Genomic DNA, 22,570 nt, shown 5'->3' on the forward strand with positions numbered 1-22,570 from the left:
ACACACGGTATCTCCTAATCCATGTAAAATCATGGAAAACAAAATCATCTTAAACAGTTGCAGCAGCACCTTCCTGAGTCAGTAGAGGCCTAGAAATAATGGTTCTTCGAGATATAGTTTTCTCAGGAAGTTTCAGTATTTTACTAAGTAGAAAACACACAGACTTCAAATAAATTAACTACTTAACTTCTGATTGCTTCTAGTTACTTCTAATTACTTAACTTCTGATAACTTCTAGTCTGCATGTACACTCACATCCAAACTATTTTCCTAGGTGTTGCAATCGGATAAGCTAAATGGATTGAGCAAAGTAGTTATTTCCTAATACCTGAAAATAGGAAATCTCTTCTCCAAGTGTATGGAACATTGACATCACCGCACTAGCCACAGTTTGACAGGGTATGATTTTGATGGGACAGCAAACACCACACAAACACATTTTGTGTTTTGCCTTAATATATGGTGCAGAAAGGAATTGGTTAACAAGAACACAGGAAACTCCTTACAAATTGGTAGTGTTGGCAATTTCCTGCAATAATTTAGAAGATTTTCACTTGCTTGGTTGGGTTGGTAACTCATATCCTTAGGTCGAAATTCAAGAACTTCAAGTTTTGACACGCAATCCAATGATTAATAATATAGGCTGTATATATAAGACTGAAATATGCTGGACCAAATCTATCATATAGCTACATTATGTGTAACAAAAATGCTTTTCAGGCCAATTTTTGATTTCAAGACAATTTCAGAAAGTTCATTATTGGAGAACAGGCTTAGAAATTTGACTCTATTGAAGAAAACCTACCACAACAGTCAATGAGAGTTACGTCTTTGCACTCTTATGCAAAGAATGAGCTTAGCAAAGACTTCAGCAATTATGATGGGATCAAAATCACTCAAACGATAGGGGGCCTACCAAATGATTTTTTTTGGAGGCAGAGAGAGAATTCAGGCATACGACTCCTATCAGCTTTCTAAGGTATTAAGTTATATATCTCCCACTTTTAAAATTTCTCTGCACAATCCCAAACCACCTAAGCACTTCTGAAAATTCTAATGCTAGCCCCTAGCATGAGAAGATTTAAGTCCTATAGGGTAAGTCCTATATGGTTATCAAGAAGCACACGCAGTTTTCAGAAGAACTCCCTACACTGATTGTAGGTTAGCGCTGAGCTCTTCTGAAAATTCAGTCTTTTTATTCTGTTGCCAAAACATAAGCTAACATGCTGAAAACATTTGACGTGCAAACATCTGAAGATCCTTCTCTGACCTCCTCCAAAATCCATCTATTCCTGACTGAAATCAGAGGGGATTAAAAAAAGACACATTTGGATTAGCAGATTCTTGTAGGAATCTACTTCTGTACCCCCCCCCCCCCTTTTCTTAATGTGCACAGCTTCGGTTGATTTTTACGAGAGCTTCTGTGTTTAAAAATAGAATATATGGCTACTGTGTAATACAGATGAGGCAAACAGGAGGAGAAAGAAGCTAAGAAAACACCCTGAAATCTCTGTTGTGAACCAGATGCTTCTACCTCAGAGCTTGACATGATCCACACGGTCTGATGTCCAAGGGGCAGTATGTCATGCTTTAGTGTTACATTTTTCTCCCCTGTGGCAGCGAGTTGCATTACAATCTGTAAAGTAGGAAACCCACATATGCCATTATAAATAGCCATGGAATGCCCTGCAGTGACTGCAGTGGAGCTGGAACTGCACTCTGAGCCCCTCAAGGAAACTTCTGCTGTGGCTTAACTCCAGGGACATCGCTTATCCTATCCGTCGAATATCTATTAGACAGGTAGATGTGGGCCCTCACACAAGATGTGACAAGGTGTACAGCAGCGTCAGTGAATCCATGTTTGCTGTAATGAGGCTTTAGGGGCCTTCAGTCCCTGAAAACAGCAGTCATCGCTGTGCCATCTAATTTCCCAAAGTCTTTCTTCTACAGAAAATCATCCTTCTTGTTCAAGGGAAGAAGCAGTAGCTGCGGCGCAGCTCAGATCATCCTGAAAATAAACATAACACAGCTTCTTCCCTGGCCGACGTGGCGATTCCTCATGTGCTCCCTCACTGGAAGTTCCCACAACAGCCCAAGACGTACTTACAGCATCTATCTGGCTCCCTGCAAGATGGCTTAGAGAGAAGCCACCAACGCAGGCCACAGCCACCAACTACACGGCACTGCTGAACTCCCCAGATGCTGCCTCCCCTTGGAGCTGAGCAGATTCACACCCTCTAACATCCAGCTATGCCTGAAACTTCCTCCAGGTGCACATGGAAATATGACTTGTCCCATTATGTGCCAGGAGTAAAACAGGAGACTCAACAATTCCCAGCTCATGCTCTGTCCATAAACCCTTTCAAAAGTAACGCCACAGCCTGAGGAACCCAGCACGTTCCATCAACGGGGAAGGTCCAATAACACATGCATCCTGTGGGAGGTCCTCTCGTTTCCCTTTTCCTCAATTTCTCCATTTCAACTTCTAACACATACTGCAGTCACCAGAACGGAACAAAGCTCAATTCTTTCTCTCTGCTGTTTGTGTCAGCGAGCATCTTGCCCTGCAAAATCAGCACAGAAACTCCTCCCAAGTCTTTCCTGGTTTTGTGGGTGACAATGGCTATTCAAAAATGGGAAAAGCAAGAACTGGAAAACATTCCCATCATCAAAAAATGTTCTCGTATTGTCACAAAACTGGACCTGAGCATGACCACAGTTTTTTTTTCCCACAAGTCCACTTGGCTCTTACTCTGAGCTTGCATTATTTGCTGCCAAAACCTGTGTGGTTTGATGCTCTGCCTTAGTCAAGGATTCACAGAACTTACTCACATGCCAGACTTGTTATGAAACCTCAGGCTGTAGGCTTCAGACAGCCCAGCTTTCATCGGGCTTCTGCTTTACCTGCCATGGAAGAAACGTGCTATGCAGAGCCTACCTTCCTCCTCAAAGGACAACGCAGGACCAGGCTGTCCCAGGAAAGCAGTATGCCCTAGAAAGCAGTAATTCTTCCAAAATGGAATAACATACACGTGGGTTCTGCTGTGCCTAGCCCAGTACTTGAGTAACACAGACAGAGGGGGACTGGGCCATGCTGCGTCTCATCTCTGGTCTCCTGAAGCAAGAGAACAGAATGGACCCCTCCTGTCACCCAGGACTGAACCAATCGCTCTCCGCTGCATGAACACACAAGCTGAGATGACTCCTTGCCCTTCTCCCCAGGAACAGCCAGACACTGCCTACGTCGGGCAGATTTGCACTCTCCTGCATTTAACGTCTTAAACCCCCTCACGTGTTCGTGTTCAGGACCGGAGCTGCGGCCAGCCCCCAGACAGGAGCCTATCGACACCCGTACCTGGGCAGTCACCCCGGAGCGGCACAACGCTCGTGCCTCCGCGCGGTATTCAAGTGCCGCAGCCAGCTAATTCTTTACAGCTTGCACTTTTTAGCCCTCGTTATGGCAGACAGTTGGGCGCCCCTGTACAGTTAAAGATCACAAGCCTTGATAACCTGGCTCTTTGATTTATGACAGCCCAGACCTCAGTGATCACCTAATGAGGGGAACCTGGAGTGTCAACCTGTTTATTAAATACCCAGAACCAGCTGTAGACCCAGCCAAGGAAGTAAGTTAATCATATTTCTCATTTATTTTGTGTATCCCTCTCACTCCCTGGCTCTCCCCTTTCTCTCCTCCGTTCTGCCTGGCTCCCTCTTTTCATCTCAGAAGGGGAGGGATTTCGGACAGGTCATTTACGGAGACTGTCAGGGGGCCGAAATGTTTGCGATTTCCTACTGATTTCTTAGGTGTTTAGAAGTTAATAATATTCAGCACCTCATGATTCTTTCCTAGATGTCAAACAAAGACATGAAAGGCAAGGAACCCAAGAGGAAAGGAGGGGGAAGGAGGGAAAGGGATGGAGCAGCAGGGGCAGTAGGAGAGCAACTTTCTTCTCCCCCGATGCAGTTTTAAAGAAAGCTGCATCCAAGAAAATCTGGCATTAGTCCTAACGCACACACACACACACAAATAATAATCACATAAGCATTGTGAAAACATCCCTCTGTTGCCTTTAATGAATAAAGAATTTCTTTGCTCATCCTCAGCAAGGCCCTGGGCAATAAAATCTGAGGTTCCAAAAGGCAAGGATTCAACCTGTAAAACTACTTCAGATTTACGAGTTTTCCCTTCTGTCCCTATTTAGGGCTTTTAGTTGCCTAATCCATTCAAGTTTTTATTTTATACTTTAATCCCTCTGAAGAAAGTTATGAAAGACAGGACTTGTTAAAAATCACTGAATCTATCCACCTGATAGGATACAAACATCCAGGGAGAAAAGTTACCAGATTTTATTGCAGTATCAGAAATCACATAAGTAATCTGGACAACTTAGATATAGAATTAATGCAGAGAAAATGCAGGTATGTTTATATTAACATTCTGTTAACTTTATAATCATTAAAAATTTAATAAAGCTCTGCTGTCACTTGTCCAAATATTTTCGCTTGCCTTTGACCACAACAGTTCACTTTTTGAACCAGAAGAGTTCGGATCAAATAAGTGTACGTCTTCTCACTGAGCACAGGCTCTGGTGTCTCACAAGATGAAGCTGCCCCCAGCAACTGTGAATCTGCCTCTGATTCAAGCCTGTCTGCCTCGTCTGTACAAATGAACCTCAAAAACCAAGGGAATAAATGTCCTCATTTGTAAACACCTCAGTGAAACATAAAAGCAGAGAAACCGCTCAGATACCTGATCTGATCCCACACGGGACTATGAGTCAAAGCAAATCCTCTGCACTAAACTCAGAAAGGCTGAGCCAGCTGCTACAGAGCACCAGAAAGTCCAATATGTCGTGTTTTTAAGCCACAGTTTCCCATGTTTTACTTCATCCAAGCCAGCTGCATGTTATTTGAATTGCAATCAGAACTTTTCTGAAAAGCTGAAGAACATTTCTGCCTACTGTCCTTGAGGTCACTGGGGCTGCACACCACAGAGGGCAGGTCCACAACCAACAGGAGTAGTTAAAGCCTCTGGGTTAGCTGTCAGGGAAAAAGGCACTACTGGCCTCCCTTAGCATTGGGGAGCACAACAGAAAAGATGCCTACAAGATGAGCCCATGCTTTTGAGTTGTAAACGTCAGAAATGTGCCTTTACTTCTGCTCCAGCAACAGATAGATATGCTTCCTAGGGCTGGGCTGGTCACAAGGGAGGTTGCTGCTATTCATACCTCTCTGCTTCTACCAGAAACTTGGAGGGCAGTAGCTGGCTTTTCAGGAAATGAGAAATGGGCCTGAATATTCCCTTCTTGGTGATTATAATTTTGATCCTTCTAAGGCACTAATAAGTGCCTCCCAGTGCCTTTGAGCAAAAAGCTTTCCCATACTTTTTCACAGCTGTGTCTGTGAAAGACAGGCCTTCCACAGGTGAAGTAGAAGAGGGAAGACAAAAAACCATTAAGATTCCTTGTTGTTCACAGCTACAGAAGAAACAAACCTCCTCACATGCCAGTCCTGCAAATCTCCCCAGGTGAGACGCCAGGACCTCCAGCGGTCTAGCTTATCAGAAATTGATGTCTCGTCATTTCAGGCTCAATATTAACAGAATTAGCCCAAGACATCAAGCAGTTCTGTTTGCAGAGGCTCCACCTTGATACAGAGCATGGGATGATTTTCAAGTGTTTCAGACACCTGATCTCAGCTGAACAACTCTCCCATTTCAGCCCTCACATTTCAGTGTTGCACCCTCTCCTCAACCTGCGGCAGCACTTAACGGTCACAGGCAGCACTCACCTCAGTACGCACCTCTATTTCCTTCTGCACCTTCCCAGCCCTGCCATCACACTGCGAACTAGCTTTTGCAACTCAAAAGTGAGGGCCCAGTGGCCCTTTTCTTCTTACCAAGACTGACAGGTTTACCAACCAATCTCACTGCCTGCTCTCACAGATGAGTGCTTCAAGCTGCCAAATTACTGCACCCTCTGTACCAAGAGCTTCCCCAAAGCTTCCCCACATCTCACTTCCATACTCAGGCCAGAAGGGCAGCCCAGAGTAGGCTTCCTCTGGTGCTTTGTCCAGCTTACTTGGAAATGATGGGGAAGCGTTTCCAGTTGCTGCAGAACAGCCTGATTTCTAGCTTCAGAAACCTTAACGCTTTGCTTGGTTTCCTTTTATCTGCCTCTTTATCTGTTTAAATTTAGCCTGGTTCCTATATGCTGTTTCTCAAGTCCGAGCCAATATCTGTTACCCAGCACCCAAGGGGGATCTTTCTCTGCCACTTTCCTTCTTCCTTCAGCTTTGCTCATCCTCTCTCAGGAGCTGAGGCTCCCTTGACCCAAAACAGCTATCCTGCTGGCAGCTGCTGCTACCAGAGGAAGATGTCTTCAAGGCATGCTATCAAGGAGTGCTGCAGAAAATAGGAGCAAGTCCTAAAGGCTGCCTGTGTCTATGCAATATATTTATTTAATTGATACGCTCTCAGCTTTCCTTAATAGAAATAGTCAGAAGCATCAAGCAAAATTGCCTCTTGCTATTTATAGGGTCCCCCAGAGCAGGCAGGTAGCAGATGGTGATGGGAGGAAATTGCTAACTGCCCTTATTGTGTGGAAATGAGCCTGCAAGCACTTGCAAAAGGAATATTTCAAGGCTCAACTGAGAAGTAATAATATGGGCATTGCAGCAAGCAGCTAAAGTGGGAAACGGGAGCAAAACAGGTCTGTGTTGAGAAAGGACTTGAAAGGAAGAGAATGTACCAAGTGGCTACTTGCATCAAGAGGCAGGCCTTGGGGGTGGCTCTCTAGCCGGGGATATTGGAGAGGGGAGGGAACAAAAGAGTTGTTTTCCTTCCCTCTGAAGCCCCTGCAGCCAACGTGACTGGCACTTGTCATTCAGGGCCTGTCTGCTGTGCTCTCTTTCACTCAGACGCCCTCGCTGGCATTGAAAAGAGCAGGATGTGTAAGGAAGCCACTCCAGGCAGCTGCCTCGGCTGCTCTCCTCAGCCCTCAAGGCTAGAGGGAGCGAGCAGGCACCACAGTGCTGTCACCGGCCCGCTGTCAGCCGGACACTCACAGCTCTGACGGGGCTGTCAGATCAGGGTGGCTCCCCCGGGTCAGCAGGGACGTGCCTCCCCCTCCTCCCTGCCATGCTCCCGACCCGTGATGTTTCTGACCGTGGTGCCGCTGCAGGGGAGCAGAAGGAGCCTCGTGGCACTCAGCCCACACTCTTCCCCCTCTCGCAGAGCCACCCGAGGGGAGAAAACCAGTCTAAATCTTTCCTGCATCTATTTCAGTTTGAAGCAAACCCCTGTCACTACTTCACTGCAGGATGGACTCTTCTGTGCAACATGCTACCCAGATCACTGTCCCCTTCGGTTTTAACCCCTCAGCAGATCCATCAGGAGAAAGAATTTTCCACACTAAATGAGGATTTATTTCCACAGCTCTCCAGCGTTCAGATCTAAGATAGCCAGGCCATGGGGCAAGACAAAGAGATCAATCTTTACAACTGAGCATGAAGGAAGCCTGTTAAAATTTTTTTTCTTTTCCCTTTCCATCATACAGAACAGCAAATCTATTCTTCTGTTAACATCCTTTCAGAATAAGAGTATTATCTCATGAGAAAGCCTTCAGGGCCAGCTGTGTCCGTGGCCATAGCAGTAGGAAAAAGAACTGCAGTGGTTTGGATGCTTGGTAAAGCAGACTTGCAGTGGTGAACTGGAGCTTCCCTTGCCACAAACCTAGGCATGAAGACTGTTCGTAAAAAACATCCCTGCAGTGGTAGAGACCTGAAGGTTCTCTCTCACACAGCTTTAAGAGCAAGAACATTCTCCCTTGTCCTCAAAGCCTCCAGTTACATAGACAGATGAAGAATATCCTTGAAATAATTGCTGTAGCTACTCTGGGACAGAAGTCCATTTGGACTCCGATCTTTCCCGTTCCTGTTTTTCTCCCACTCCACCGACTTGTGTTTCCTTTACTCTTCCTCTTGCTCCAAACACATTGCTAGTTTTGCCTTTTCACGTTTCCCTACACTGAACACTTTTTTCTCACCTCTCTTCTCCAAGGGGAGTGCAGGAATACCATTTTCATCCTTCAGCTCTGGTTTTGTTATTGCATAACAAAAGCAAACCATAAGCCGAGCACGCTGGGTTCCAAGCAAGTCAGTAGTTTCAATGCAACAACCCCCTTTTTGATGTTTACTCATAATTTTGTCAGGCAGCATTTCCAGAAATACCCCAGCAGTGACACCTTCAGTGAGACCGAGCTGAGCTCCAAGGTAGGGTGGGCTCCTAAAGACCAGCTCCACAGAGCTCTATCGGCAGCCACAGAATGACGTCTTGGACCAACCTTATCTCTACGAGTCACTTTGAAGTCAAAAGGAGACAGGTCTCACTCATTTGGTGCTTTTGTAGAGATCAGCAGGCATTTCAGATATCTAGACAGCTCTGTAAATTTGGCCTCGAGGCTCAGACCTCCAAAAAGGTGTTTAAAGCTTCCAGCCTCCGCTGCCTTCAGTAGAAGATAGGCACCTTAATACTTTTGCAAATCCAGTGCTCATGCCTAAATCACCTCGAAAACGGTACACGGTGAAAGTCAATACCACACAACAGCACACAGGGCAGAGGTCCCTAAGCTGCTAAATCCACCACACAGTAGAGCAGAGTGCTGCCTGGGTGCTGGGCAGCCCAGGAGCAGCCCGGCTACATTAGCAGCATGCCGCATTCCCGCTGGTAAGCCCACCTGGTGAAGACATGCCCCGAGGCTCCTCTGTCACTTAGGTGCTTTTAAAATGTTGCCTTTCCACTAAATCCAGCTCCCAAATCAGTCTACTGACAATTCTGCCCCCTTGGCTTCAATTCTCCCCTCAAACGTTTATGTCACTGGAATTTGCTCACACAAACATTTCAGTTGTTTTCCTGCTGTAAATACAGACATCCATACATAAATCAAGGTGTTTGCTCATGCAACACTCCCCCAAACAACTTATGTATGAAAACATAATTCCTTGGGAGACTCCTGACAAACAAAAATTCAATGCAACCTTGCTAGGCGGCTAATAAATTTGGCTCATTTCTGTCTTTCTCCCTCAGTCAGGAAGGAACCCAGCTATTTTTAAATCTGGATTCATGTACGTAGCCAAATATAATGTTCTTTCTTCTGTGAAAGAGAACAGGAAAAGATTTTAAATGTCCTAACATTTCCTAGGCCGGCTTATCTCTCTGTCACTCTCCCCCAGAGAGACCCACTGTCTGCTTTGTCTGTTTAGACTGATTTTTTTTTTTTATTTTTTTTTTTATTTTTTAGGCTGAAGCTGTCTTTTACTATGTGTTTGTACAAGGCCTGGTACAACGAGACCAGCCCACTCAGGGCACTGCTGTCGTAGGAATAACAAGCCTATGCTGGGGGTGTATATGGCAACGAGATCCCTGTTTCCCAAAAGGATTAGCATGCAGGTCTACGCCAAGAAAGTATGCTAAAATTAAAAAAAAAAAAAAAAAAAAGCCCCAAGAAATAGAGATGAAGCTTTCTCGGATATGGGAAGCTTACACGCACCCACATCTCACTTCCTGGGACCCCAGCATGGCAGCCTTCTTTCCTTTGGTGGAATTGTTCCCATGTGAAGTATAAACAAGTACTTTTGTACTTTTCTGGACTGCAGCCCACACTGTCTGGCAGAGTGATAACCACCAAAGCTGATGAGCAGGGTGCGAATGCCTAGACATTAAGGCAGCCAGACGCAGGCCTTTCAAAACCCATCATTATTAAAGAGAGGTGTGGGTGGGAGGAGAATTCAGATCAGAAGGACACACCCAAGGTTACCACATTGTGTTCTAATTTTAACACTTATTATGACCCAGCAGCAGTACCTCTCGGGCTCTAGCTCATAATACCTACAAATCCAGGAAGCCATTATGATTCTTTAGGGTCAAAGGTTGCTTGCATTGTAATTCACTTCCTCCTTTGGAGATTTAATTTTGGAAATATTTCTAATTGCCATTGTACATGACATCGTCTTTCAGATAACCAAGGAATTTTTCTATTTGTCTACTATGACTCAACCAACTGAAGAAAAAAAAATATCCCCCTACTTTCTTTGGAACAATTCTTTGATAGTGACACAGCCTTTGCAGAGGCTGTTCAACAGTCTCAGTGCTCAGCTCCAAAAATAGAAGGGTGGTGCCTGTCATACCTCGGGTGTAAAGACTAAATACACTGACATGCTGTCAGTCTTGAAGCTCATTGTAAACAGCCTCCCCAGTCATCACAATCTCTGGTCCAATTAATGACTGTTCCACAGTCACAGAGAGAAATATTTTCAGTGGCCTTGAGCAACGCTATGGCTACCTGGATCTTTACTGCTTCACCTTCTGGTCCTTAATTACTGTACCTGCCAGCTCTGTCTAGGTACTTCTTCCCCCCAAAATCCCCTGATTTTGCTTTGACCCTGCTTCCTCCCCATCTTAATTTTCCTAACTTGTTCTTTGAACTCTTACTTGCTCTATTTTCTTGGCTCTCAACATTAGCCTGACCACAATACCCACTTCCATCTATATTCAGAACACCAAGGACCTTTCAGAAATGCCTGCTCGGGAGGACTTTTAAGAATTCCTAAGTGGATGATGCCACAGAAGTAGAAAATAGAATAGCGACAGAATAGAGACAGAATGTGTCATTGAAAAGAAAAGCATCTGAAACTTAACAGAATGTGGCTAACCTTACTGTGGCTGTTCCATTTCTCATTTTCCCCTGATTTCTTCCACCGGTAGCTTTATAGTTTTTTTTACTGGTCATTATTTCTTAGTGGCATCAAGAAGCTTGAGCGGACCGTATAGTATGCACCATGCAAATACCCAGAGGGTTACAGTTTGTGTCCCAGGAAGCTGGAAGACAACAAAGACAAGATATGAAGAGGGAACAAGAATGAAAGTGACTCAGCCAAGCCCTTTAGTATGGCAACAGCTGATTCACAAACAGAACCAGCTCTTCTAGCATAGGTGGCTAGTACAGGGGGCCGCAGTTAGTACAATCTCTGAAGTTTTCATGATATGGAGTTTAACAGCACTGCCAAATCACATTTGTTTCCAAACATACAAGAACAAACAATATATTTGAATCTCTCTATGACTCAGTCTCCCTAACACATTCAAGAAACGCATCTTTTTCATTCATTATATTTTTACCTTTATTTAGAGGACAAAATCACTATGGAAAAGAAACTTTGTTTTCATTAGGTTTAAGACCGGCACCTAGCGCAGTGGAGTCTGAATTTTTCAATGGGGACAGTAGGTGCTATTATAACGCTGTAAATAAATAGATTGAAAGACAAGTTAGGATATAATAGACTCGAGCAAATGTGGAGAAAAAATGCATTCGGTACAATTCAAAGAGATTTACATCCTTCTGCAACTGTAAGTTTTTTGTTCCACCCCCAGTCAAGTATTAATGTTTTGCTCACAGAATGTGCTTTACGCCCTGCAAGCTTTCAAGTGCTAAGGCCTAAATCCTTTCAGACCCTCCCCCCAGAAATAAAAATCACCCTCTAGGATTAACAGCTTCCAGCATGCTAACCCCCAACAGTCCACCCAGTTGTGCTGCTGGCGTGGAGGACTGTAAAGGAATGGAAACACTTTCAGCCCTGTTGACACCATGAACCGAAGAGTGGGGGCAGGGTGGGCTGTGGAGGAAGTGTTAGAAGTCAGACCCTGCTGGAGAAAGTGTGAACAAGCCAATTAAATCCTGACACTTCTGGACAAAGAGGTCTCTTAGGAAGAAAGAGATTAGCACCTCCTATTCATCAACAAACAGCAGCCAGCCTGGGCCGACTGCAGGCACCGAGGCTGCCGAGGCTTTACGGGGGCTGTAGAACTGCCTAATGTATCTCAAGCAGCAAGGCAAAGGAATGCCTGCCCTGCTGTCAGCGTGGTGTGAATGCACTCACCGCCCCTCCAGCAGAAGGACAGCTGGCACTGCAATCCACCGGAGTTTGCCTTTTTGCAGCTCAAGCGTGTGGAAAGAGAAACAGGCGAGAGAGGCTCGTTTTTGAAATTGCTGCCACGCTGCTGTTCCGGCTCAGTCAAGTCGTTCTCTACTTTACCACCAAGCTTGTATTAATTATGCCGATTACTTTTGCCAATAGCGCAGCTGACTTCATCCACTTATTGCAACATCTTTTCTTCAAGCCTACGATCAAAAGAACAAGCAAAATTAGAGACAGCCACAAGGACTTCGTGTATCTGAATGAATTTGGACCTGGATGTGCGTCCTGATCCCTTATGAATCTAGTGACAATCACAAAATTTGAAGCTTGGTCAAAAATCACCATGTCACGTGCAGTAAGACTGTGCTGGACTGAGAACTGCAGAAAGGCCCTGCAAACCCGCCTGTTGGGCTTTTAAAGGCCCAGTTTAAAAACAAAATCATGACAGTAATTGCAGTGGGGTGCAGTATTCCTACAGGATGAAAAACATGCAAACCAAACCACGTACAATTTCTCAGTTAGGACACTGTAAATGAGGCAACAGAAGTACTGGAAATGGCTGAGCTTCTTGGACACACTTCATTTCCGCTTGGATTGTCATTCCAAGAGTACAATTCCCAACATTATTCACTTGACAGCAAACTGTTGTTCACCACTGCAGCTCCACTGTCTTTTATAAACTGCCACGCTTTACATGTGTTTTCATAATGGCAGTCACAAATTTAGCCTGAAGTTTGACAAGGGTCAGTAAAGCCTATGTCCGGGCCCTAAGATGAATGATTCCATGTTTACCTAACCAAGGCAAGTCGCCAGAACACAAGGAGGTGATGTGGTTATTGGAACAGAAAATGCATACTTTTTTATTAGTGAATAGGGTGCTAACAACCTATCTTTAAAAACATGGTCGCTTTTGAGACTTCCCACTCCTCTCTTCTTTGCCTTTTAGTTTCACACTTGCCCTGGCCTACTTAATGCCACCAATACAGGCAGGACTTTAAAGAACCATTTCCTTACATTCACCTAGTTACCACTGAGCACATACACATCCATAAACAGTCATTGCCCAAGTAGGATTGTGTAAAAATCAGCATCCAAAATTCACACATAGGTCAGCTGAGGTACTTTAAATAAAATGAACTCTCAATTTAGCTCGGTGACAAAATCTGTGAAAAATTATCTTCATGTGCCCTGGATCAGACGCTATATAGATCTGGTTGCGGCTGTTCAGTCTCTGACTTAGGTCCCAAGTGAACTTTCTACAACCTGAGTTAAAAGGGCATGTGCCATTTCACTGTTTCCTTGAACCTCTCCACACCTCATTCCCTTGCTCTTGAAATAATGCCAGAGAAAGCACAAGGATAGAGGGTTGGGTTATTAATTTGAGTAGTCAGGAGGAAGCAAGAAGCCCAAGCTACCAGCTACTAATGAGAGCTGATCAAATGCTTGACATTTTCTGTGGCTGTTCAACCCATGAATTCATTTTGCCTGTGTTCACGTTCCTTTGGGGTTCACTTTCCATGAGCAGTCCAGCCAGCCAGGTTCTTGGCAAGAAAAATCTCAGAAGAAGCCAAGTTCTAAAGAGACGTTTAGAGAAAACTTGTGGAAAAGGAATTTTCAGATTGTCATACTCAAATTTCATCCAAGCAATCAGGTCCTAAGTTCTATTGTATGTTTTCATCTATTAAGGGCACAGAAAGATGCCACATGATCAAACTATCCACCAAAAATTAGACAAAATTAGTTCTCTTCTGAACTTGGAGTATTCACACCCAGATGCTTACAATTTGCCAACAAGTTATTAAGAATATTATGTTTTGGAAGACCAGAAGCTATTTACAAAGATGAACAATTTTTAGAAAATCTCGCCACTAACCTGAGCCACGTCCCCTCACCAAAATCCTTCAACTTCCTTACCGTGACTGCAGTGTTAACCAACCAGAATGGCACATCATTGAGGACTAATCCAGGCCTTAAATGCTGAGACAGTCTTCCTTCGTATTTTTAAGCTATCTATGCCATCTCACAGTTCTGCCTGTGTGGCAATGAAGGACAGAAGATCTTTCCCTTAAAACCGTGGGAGACTTTCTGAAGTGGTTCTCCTTATACAGCACGAAGAATTGTGACTACATGCTGGGAGCACAGCTAGAACAGAGAAGCCTACCTCACAGTATGGCTGCTCCTACTTGGCCAACCGGAGAGAAGTACCCTAACTGTAGAGAACTTCAGTGACCTTGGGCAGTAAAGCAGATAGGTTTCCCATGTCCAACCTGAGCAGTTCTTTCAATACCTGTTTCTAAGTTCTTTGAACTTAGAAATTGTCCTTCTGTTAAGTTGAATTAGGTGAATTGAACACATTGAATTAGGTGAGCACAAAGACATGGAAGAAAGTGTCCTTCAATATATACACGACGACTCCTGTAAAGTAACTTTTTGTCTTTCAGTTGAACCAATGGCCTCCTGTATCAGAGATCATTAAGGAAAAATGAGTTAGTTTGGTCTGTTCGGTATTTTGATTTAAAACCTTCGAAGTCTTTCTCCTTAGGGTCACGTGATCACCGGGTCTCACTGCGTTTGGTTCCTTTCCCTTCTCCTCCCGCATTTAATCACAACATTACTAATGAAAACAAAAAAGAAACTCTAGCTGTGCCTTGCATGATTTAGGGACCAAGTAAACAGTACTTAACAGTTCTAATTGAAGGTCAGTAAATCCCCAAGAGATTAAATGAATCCTGCAGTGAGATGTGTAAATCTCACTGCCTTTTACGGCGTCCCAGCCAAGACCCTGTGTTCGGTTGTGCAAGACTTAATAAACATGGTATGCACTTAATCAAAACCATTTTGCCACCAAAGGGGCAGCGGGTGTAAATCACAATTACTCTTGGCACTAAACCGCTGGCACAAAGAGGCCCACCGATGCCAAATATCATCAGGGGCTGACTTCTAGCCCCTAGTTAGCTGTCTGGCACTGCTTGCAGGCCTAAACGCCCATTTTGCTGCTCGGCAGGGGGAAACCCAGATGGGGAAAATAAAACACTAAAAAGGATAGCGAATGTATAAGGGTTTTGCTTCTCTCCATCTCACACTCTGTTTGCCCTCTGCCAGCTCTCACCCCAATTTAGTAACTATTAATAAGCTAAAGCATGGAGCTCTGGCAACAGCCTAACTCTTTGCAGCTAAACTTTGTAGATTTAATAATCCCATCCACGTTCATGTTCCAAATTGTATTTCTAGGTTTAATAGCTAGTGCACGGAGAATACTCTAGAAAATGTCATTGTAATCTTCAGATCTTTTTTAGCCAGTCTGGAATCCAGAGGGGGCAAAGGAAGCGTGACCCACCTGTGGCTCACGGTGGTCACCTCTGACCTTTTACCTGTGCCAAGATCAACTACTGAAGTAGAATTATGATACAGAGACACTTGATTCCTCAAGAGCATAACAACATACAGAAATAGGTGACGACAAAGGACAGAGAATCTGACATTCGGCTTCAGTGCTGAAGTAGGTCAAAAGAGCTACAGAATAGAAAATCATGTTTACCTGGGTTACTGTAAAAGAGAAAGTCGCAGTGATGCCAAGAAGACAAGAAACCCCCAAACAAAGCTGCAGAGGTATGCAGCAGCTGTCGGAGATGGGAAATCCTTAGTATTCAAGCAACAAAACTGGAAAGATAAACGAGATCTAATAATGCTATCAAGCGGAAAAAAATTTGGGGTTCATAACAAACATAACTGCTGTCTCAAAAGCTCGTATCTCTTGGCACTTTAGTGTCCCAGTGGGCTGATCAGGACCCCTATATCTGTTCTGGTAACTGAGCAAGATTTTTGTCATGGCACAGCAGACGACAGACACGTCACCAAGCTTTCCAAATCTTAAGTGTTAATTCTGAGCTAGCCATTGTGAAACAGGGGTCTTAGATGCATCTTAGTTGCTCTTGAAAGCAATTCAATTCTCTCTGTTAATTCTAAAAGAGCATAAGGCAAATTTTGAGGTAGACTAAAAGTGAGATACGTAAGTCGGAACAAAATCCCACATGGTCTATTTCTTCCTGTATGCTGGTACTATGATCAGGAAGGGGGTTCGTGGCTATTGAGTACAGCCTCAAGACCAGAAGTTCTCAAACTCAAGATTACAAGATAAGGGTTGTTATAGAATTGGGGTCAAACAGCCAAAACAAACCCAAAAGGTTACGCCAGAACTTTTGTCACATGCACTTCTGAACTGGGGCTTACTACCTAAAATACTCGAGTGCTACTGTTCTGCACAAAACCACAGCAAGGTACACTTGGGACTGTTTTGTAATGCAAGGTAGGCTAGCACAGGCAACATCATGAATCAGTAGAAAGAAATTAATGCCATAAATTTGCTGGATTATGTGGCTGTGCTGCACCGTGACCCTAGGGGAGAATGACAGGTATCATCTGTTACTGCTTTATGCAAATCCTTTGCCCGTCTAATAGCATCCTTTGTGCTGAACACAAAGAAATCTTTTATCTGTTCCTCTTCTTAAACATAAAGTCCTTTACATACAGTGTTGGGCCTAACCAGGATATGTCTTGGTTTAAGGAACTGAGGGCATTTATGCCTTCCAGACATGCAGGGATAGCTCTGCAAGACATTCTCCTCCTCTCGGGTCCTACTCGTGTACTTAACAATTCTGCAAAGTTTTCCCACTGACAGCAGCTGTAGAACAGCAGCCCATTTACATTTTCATTTCACTGGAATTGAGGAACAAAGGCATCCTCCAGCACCATAGTTGGTGGACTGGGACAATATGCTCTTCTTCCTGCCAGCCAGCAGCAAATATCTAAAAGTGCACAAGTTGCCCTTACCTTCCTGCTTTCACTGTTTTCCTTGCCACCTGTCTCATTCTATTACTTTTTCCTTCGTTCATCTCTCATGTAGTCACATGCTCATTTCTTTAGTGCTTTCATGCCTCCTCTCTCTTCACCACTCCCCTTTCTAAGCTTTACCATTTCCCCTTCTAAGACATTCTCACTTTTTTTTTCCCATCTTTCTCCTGACTCGTCCCATGCTGTTCTTATTTCCCACTCTTGCATTTTAGTTTCCCTTTCCTCCCCCTCTCTACCTTTTGCTTTGTCTCCTTCTCTTTCCCCTTCTCCATTATCTTACTTTTCCCTTATACCTTTTTTCTCTCTTCTCCTCCCCCAGTATGCCTGGAGCTTGAGCAGAAAGTCGGCTGGAGCCTTAATTGCTGCTCCCCTGCCTGACGTCAATTGGAGATGACATCTCCTGAACACAGAGCTGCAGTCGTCTTTTTGCATATTCCCTCTGTCTGAGTGCATCAGGAGAGATGTCACAACCAGAAAGCTAGAAGCCATCGAAGAAGCAGGGAGCCACAGAGATCATTGTGAAGCTAGCATGAAACATTGAAGAGGTTGGTAAGTCTTGTTTCCACAACAGGTTCTTCCAGCGCTTTCTGCACTGTTGGTCTCAGGCTCAGAGCATTTACAGGAACTGACATTTCAAACTTTGCACAGCAATGTTACACCAGGGCTTTTAAACAAAACAAATGTTTGTGTTCAACTCCATTATGGCTCTGTGGCTCCCTGTGGGAGGGTGACTTTCCAGTAATTGAGCAAAGATGGCATTTCATAGCATAGGGGGAACTGAGCAGTTACAGCATTTTAGACCTAGTCTTTGGTTGTGAAAATTAGATGCTCACAACATATGGAAAAGGAACTGTGTTGGCAGCTCTGTCAATGCACTCGATTCCAAGACCTGACACAGGTGCTTCCATGCATGTCTTCCTGAGAAGATGCAGACCGCTCGCACCTCAGCCCTCATGGCTTTCCCCAAATCACTTCACTAACAGAGTTATTACAGCACACCTTCCCTTGCTGCTACTTCTGTAGTCTCTCATAATTTGCTACTAAGCTTCTTAAATCCACTTTAACCCTACAAATACACGTTTTCCCAGATTGGCAGTGAAGATCCATGAACTATATAAACACTTTTGTTTTGTTGATTTTGTTCACATCGTTATACCAAAGAGAACTTCCAGCAGTGGCTGGAAGTCTTCCCACTGAAACCCCCTGTAGCTCATGTGAAGCAGTGCTTGAGTTTGAGCCTCAGAAATATTAGGCCTAGCACTCTAAACTGTACAGGTGACTAGAAAGAGTATGGAAATCCGGATGTCTGAGTCCTGAGCAGACGCATTTCCTGATCACCGTTTGTCCACACGCACAATCAGGCACATCAGCTGCTGTCATATCGGTACCCTAATGTAGCAATTCAAAGTCCTTGCAAAGAACACCATTTCTCACCAAACGAGCAAGCATTTAGTAGCTGTTACAGATTCTATATTCAGTTTCATGGCTTTGTCTTAATTTAAAACTTCTTGATATATATTCGATTTCTTCTGCTGCTATGAGACCACTAGATACCATCTGCCAAATGTGTGGCTTGAAAAGTTGTCTGTCTTCCATCTTATCTCCGTTACAAAACTGAAGTTCAACAACTTAAAGGCCTGTTCTGTCCACAAAAACATAAGCTCAGCCTCTTTCAATTTTTTTTAATATGCGCCACCTCCAAACATGCACACAAACAAATAATGTGCACTCTCGTATGCCTCAGCAACTGCATGTGGTTCACATTACATCAGAGTCAAGAGCGGAGTTTAGAGCAAGAAGTTTGTTTTATTTGGTGCCTCTGAGAGATTTATTTTAAGATTTTACCTGAAATGGACAGTAATTGTCACTTTAAAAAAATAATAATAAAAAATGGATAATTTCACTTTTTATTAAAACCAAGTGTCAAAATGTCCATGTTTCAGTTAACTACCAGGCTGCAAGCTTTTCTTTCATGATTTTTATTGTGTTCATATATTTTAATCCTTTCACTTTTCTATGTTTTCTATTTTATTAAACAGAGGCAATATGGTTAAGAAATGGACCACGCTGTGCAGGCATAACAGCACTAAACACATGCAGATCAGAAAGGGCTTCATAGAGCCCGGTAAGTATCCTTAGCACCATAATACATATGAAAACACTGAGACACCAGAAAGGGAAATCAATGTGCTGTATGACCACAGGCGAGTTAAGAACTCATGTTTCCTGGCTCACAAGTCAGTATTAGTTCTCATCATATCGACACTGAAAATTGCTTCATTGCACAGAGATTTGGAATGAAGCTGGTGTTTTGAACTGTATAAGTTTTTAGTGTTTGCCTGCCACTACAATTCACAAGTATGGCTTTATAATAAAAATTAGCCAAATGAAGTTAAAAAAATTTTTTTGAAGTACCTGAAGTACACCTACCTCATCTAGATACTAACTAGCTATTCCATAACTATTCTCCTCCACCTTCACTCTGTTCTGACCAGTGTCAGTTAGATTTTATTAGTATTAATAAAAATCAGCAGCAAATGCATACAGTTCTGTGCTATTAACAGGCTTAGACCCAGTAAGTTATCAATATAAAAAGAAGGAAAAAGGAAATAACTATGATATCAGCTACCTGAAACCCAGGCATCTCAGCAAAGCAGGAAGGAAAAAGAAAAACGTCTGAGAGCTACAGCAAATCACCATCTCCAACAGAAGCCATTAAAGAAAGGTATTTACCACACGTAGGCTCCACATAGCTCCATGAAGCCATCCAAGTTTTAATGTGACTCCTTCTACAGAGAGGTGAGGCCCAAATCTCCTACTGGGGTTGAGATGGTGGGTGTCGTTTAGCAGCTCAAATTGCTGGCTGAGAATTCTGTGAGAGTGAACCAGAACTGAAGTTATCTGAACTCTCCATGTTCACTTCATGCTAACCTTTTGTGGGAAATCATGCCTAACAGTCCAAGGCAGAACTATTTTCTTCACTGCCTCTTATAGGAGAACTTGTGCTCTGGAGCACAGGTCCTCAGACACCACTGACCTGAATCACATACTCACACTGCGTTACTGCAAAGCCAAAGAAAAATGTTCTAACTGCAACCTGATGGTACATAGCCCTAGGTCTGTATTCAATAAAGAACTGGACACAGTTATTGTAAAGACCCAAGCTCAAAAGATGCATACAGCCTTCAAGGTTTACTAAATCCTCTGCTAACCTCACTGAACTCAGAGTTCAGGAGCAACTTGTGCAATTTAAAAACTGTGTTATGTGAGTAAGAAATTCAGTCCTGCCTTCCCCATTTTAAGCTGTCATACGGGACATGGGCTTTCTGATTCCAGGAAAAGTGTCTATTGACACACTGTCAGATAGACAGAGAAGGATCTCAATAGCTTGCTTAAGCTAGTGGAATAAAAGCAGACAAGAAAACCAGAAGAAAGAAATCCTGAATAAGTTACTACCATTTCTTGCAAAGACCCCCAGGTTGGCCTAGGAAAAGTAGCTTCAGGTTTTAGAGATAAGGCAGTCAGGTACAAAGTAAAATGCAACAAATAAACAACAAGGAAAACTCCTTGAGTCCAAGAGTCTCTATGCCAAATCCAAAGGACAGATATACAGGATAGGTACAAGTAAGGACAGGCTGATCCTCAACCTAAACCCAAATGCATGTTTATCTGAGAGCGTGCACACATCTATGTTGTTATGCAGAGAGATCACTTGTGCACACCAGCTAAACCCAAAGTTTCATCTACACTGAAATTCAGTCTTCTGTGATACTGTGACACACTATCTGATAGCACAGACACAGCCATTTCAGGCTCTAGCCATACAAATCTGAACAGACACTTCAGGAAGTTACAGTTTGACTAAAGGTACTGAAGCAAACGAGAGAAGATCAGAAAACTGTTTTCCCCTGAACTGGAAAAAGTGGAAGGTTTCTTCCTAACCCCCCCACTCTCCCCCCAACTTCCTAACAAAAGATGAGAAGTTGAAATTCTGGAAAAAATGTAATCCAATAAGTCACCAAAAAATAAAGTTTGCTTATATCAGTTAAATCATCAGTTAGAAATTCTGAAGTATTGAATTTTTAAAACCACAATACAAATTAACTAAAATTTCCAAATAAAATGCTTTCACAGCTTTGCTCTATAAAGTTCTAACATCAGAAATGGTTGGGAAATTTCATTTTTACATCTTCTCTTAAGATATAACATCCGTATCAAAATGAGTAACTAACTCCTTGTCAGCGCCATCTAGAACATCCAAGCAGAGTGAGGGCTGCCTAGCTGGACACAGACCTGTATGTATTCCACGAATACACGCATCTGCAAGGTTAGCATGGACCCTGCCCTTCACAGTTCTATGTTCCTAATAGCTCACATTTTTAATGCTTCATGCAAAGATATATTTGAAATCCAAACCAAATAGAAGTGGTGCAGTATTTTCCTGACAGTACTTCTGACAAGGAGGAGCCATCTTTATTGACCTGAATTGGTTTGAATCCTTGCGGCTCAAAAGGATAGTCTAAATGTCAGTTACTTGACTTGTTCCACTCCTGGTCATTACTCAAATATTTTTGTTGCTCTAGCTGTGAGACACAGATATCAATCACTATGGCTTCACAGGCTGGTATGAAAATTCCATGCAAATTCTAAAATAGAATGGCACCATCCTTTTCCTCCTTTCCCCTCATTCTTTGCCTCGTTACCCTAACACCTTCCTCTAATGCGGCATGGATGTTAAGACAGTGAACCAAGTAAGGGAACTCATCTGGGCTACGGCTAGTCAGGGAAAAAAAAAGAAGTGTTGAGCTTTAGCCCTATCAACTCCTTGCTCCGAATCGGTACACACCCTCACCAACAGACAAGCTGGGACACGGACAAGGGAGGGAGGGTCACGCGCATCTTTCTATGGCATAGTTGGCTTAAAAGGTTCAAAGAACTACTGGGTGTATGCAAGCACGTGAGTACACATGCATACATATATACACAACATGTGCATACATCCATCTCAGCATCAGAGCTTTCACAGCGCCAGCTGAAGCTTCTCAACAAGAACTTCTGTTTTCGTACTCGGGATGTACACTGGTATTCTGACAGGAGTAACCAAAAAAGGAAAGTGTGAAGACAGCTTAAGAGAAATAGAATTTCATATCACAATTCGTAGGACAGGCTGCATTGTGTACATTATACATTTTTTTCCTCAAACTTCTTTCCCTAGTTTCAGTGGAACTGCTACAGAACTCCCTACCTTCCATCCATGAATGCTCTTCAATCCAGAAAAATCCACTTCGTAAGTCAGTTTGACAAGGAGTCAAACCAACAGTTTGACAAAGAGTTAGCAAAAATCAATGGTCAAAATATGTGTTTCTTGGGCCTTTCACAGTAGCTAAGAAATCCAACATTAATTTGTTCAATAAATATGAACCCATTCAAGTCTATCACAGTTAGTAGGAGTTAATCTGTTCCCATAAAGGCACTTCAGACCAAGTCCTTGCAGGGCTATGAGCTAATGAGCAGCGACTGGCCTGGTTCATTTCTTTACTAGAAGAGCCAATTAGAAGGATCTCTCTAAATTTTTTCTGGGGAAACCTCTTGGATGCTTCGGTTCTGTCACAAAAAGGTAGTTTGGCCATAAAGAAAACAATTCAGTAACTATTTATGGCTATTACTTTCTCAGGAAAATCTTAGCTTTGCTACCTGCATTCTCAGCTCTGCTCCATCCACCTCTGTCCCATCTCCTGTCAGTGCC

The 22,570-nt window shown here is 43.3% G+C and overlaps 1 long non-coding RNA gene across 6 annotated transcripts in view; it reads right to left on the minus strand.

The window, feature by feature from the left end:
• Nucleotides 1-22,570, minus strand: part of LOC106045535 (uncharacterized) — a 116,010-nt gene that overhangs the window by 2,727 nt on the left and 90,713 nt on the right. For 5 of the 6 annotated variants that reach the window (XR_010825464.1, XR_010825460.1, XR_010825465.1 and 2 more), the window contains 2 exons: nucleotides 11,935-12,176; nucleotides 10,711-10,876 (listed from right to left, as the gene is read on the minus strand). This is a non-coding gene — a long non-coding RNA (uncharacterized lncRNA). Of the gene's footprint in view, nucleotides 1-10,710; nucleotides 10,877-11,176; nucleotides 11,297-11,934; nucleotides 12,177-22,570 lie in introns of all 6 variants that reach the window. The other variant, XR_010825462.1, reaches the window with a different exon arrangement.

Source organism: Anser cygnoides, chromosome 17 (assembly GCF_040182565.1).
Source record: "Anser cygnoides isolate HZ-2024a breed goose chromosome 17, Taihu_goose_T2T_genome, whole genome shotgun sequence".
Taxonomy (NCBI): domain Eukaryota; kingdom Metazoa; phylum Chordata; class Aves; order Anseriformes; family Anatidae; genus Anser; species Anser cygnoides.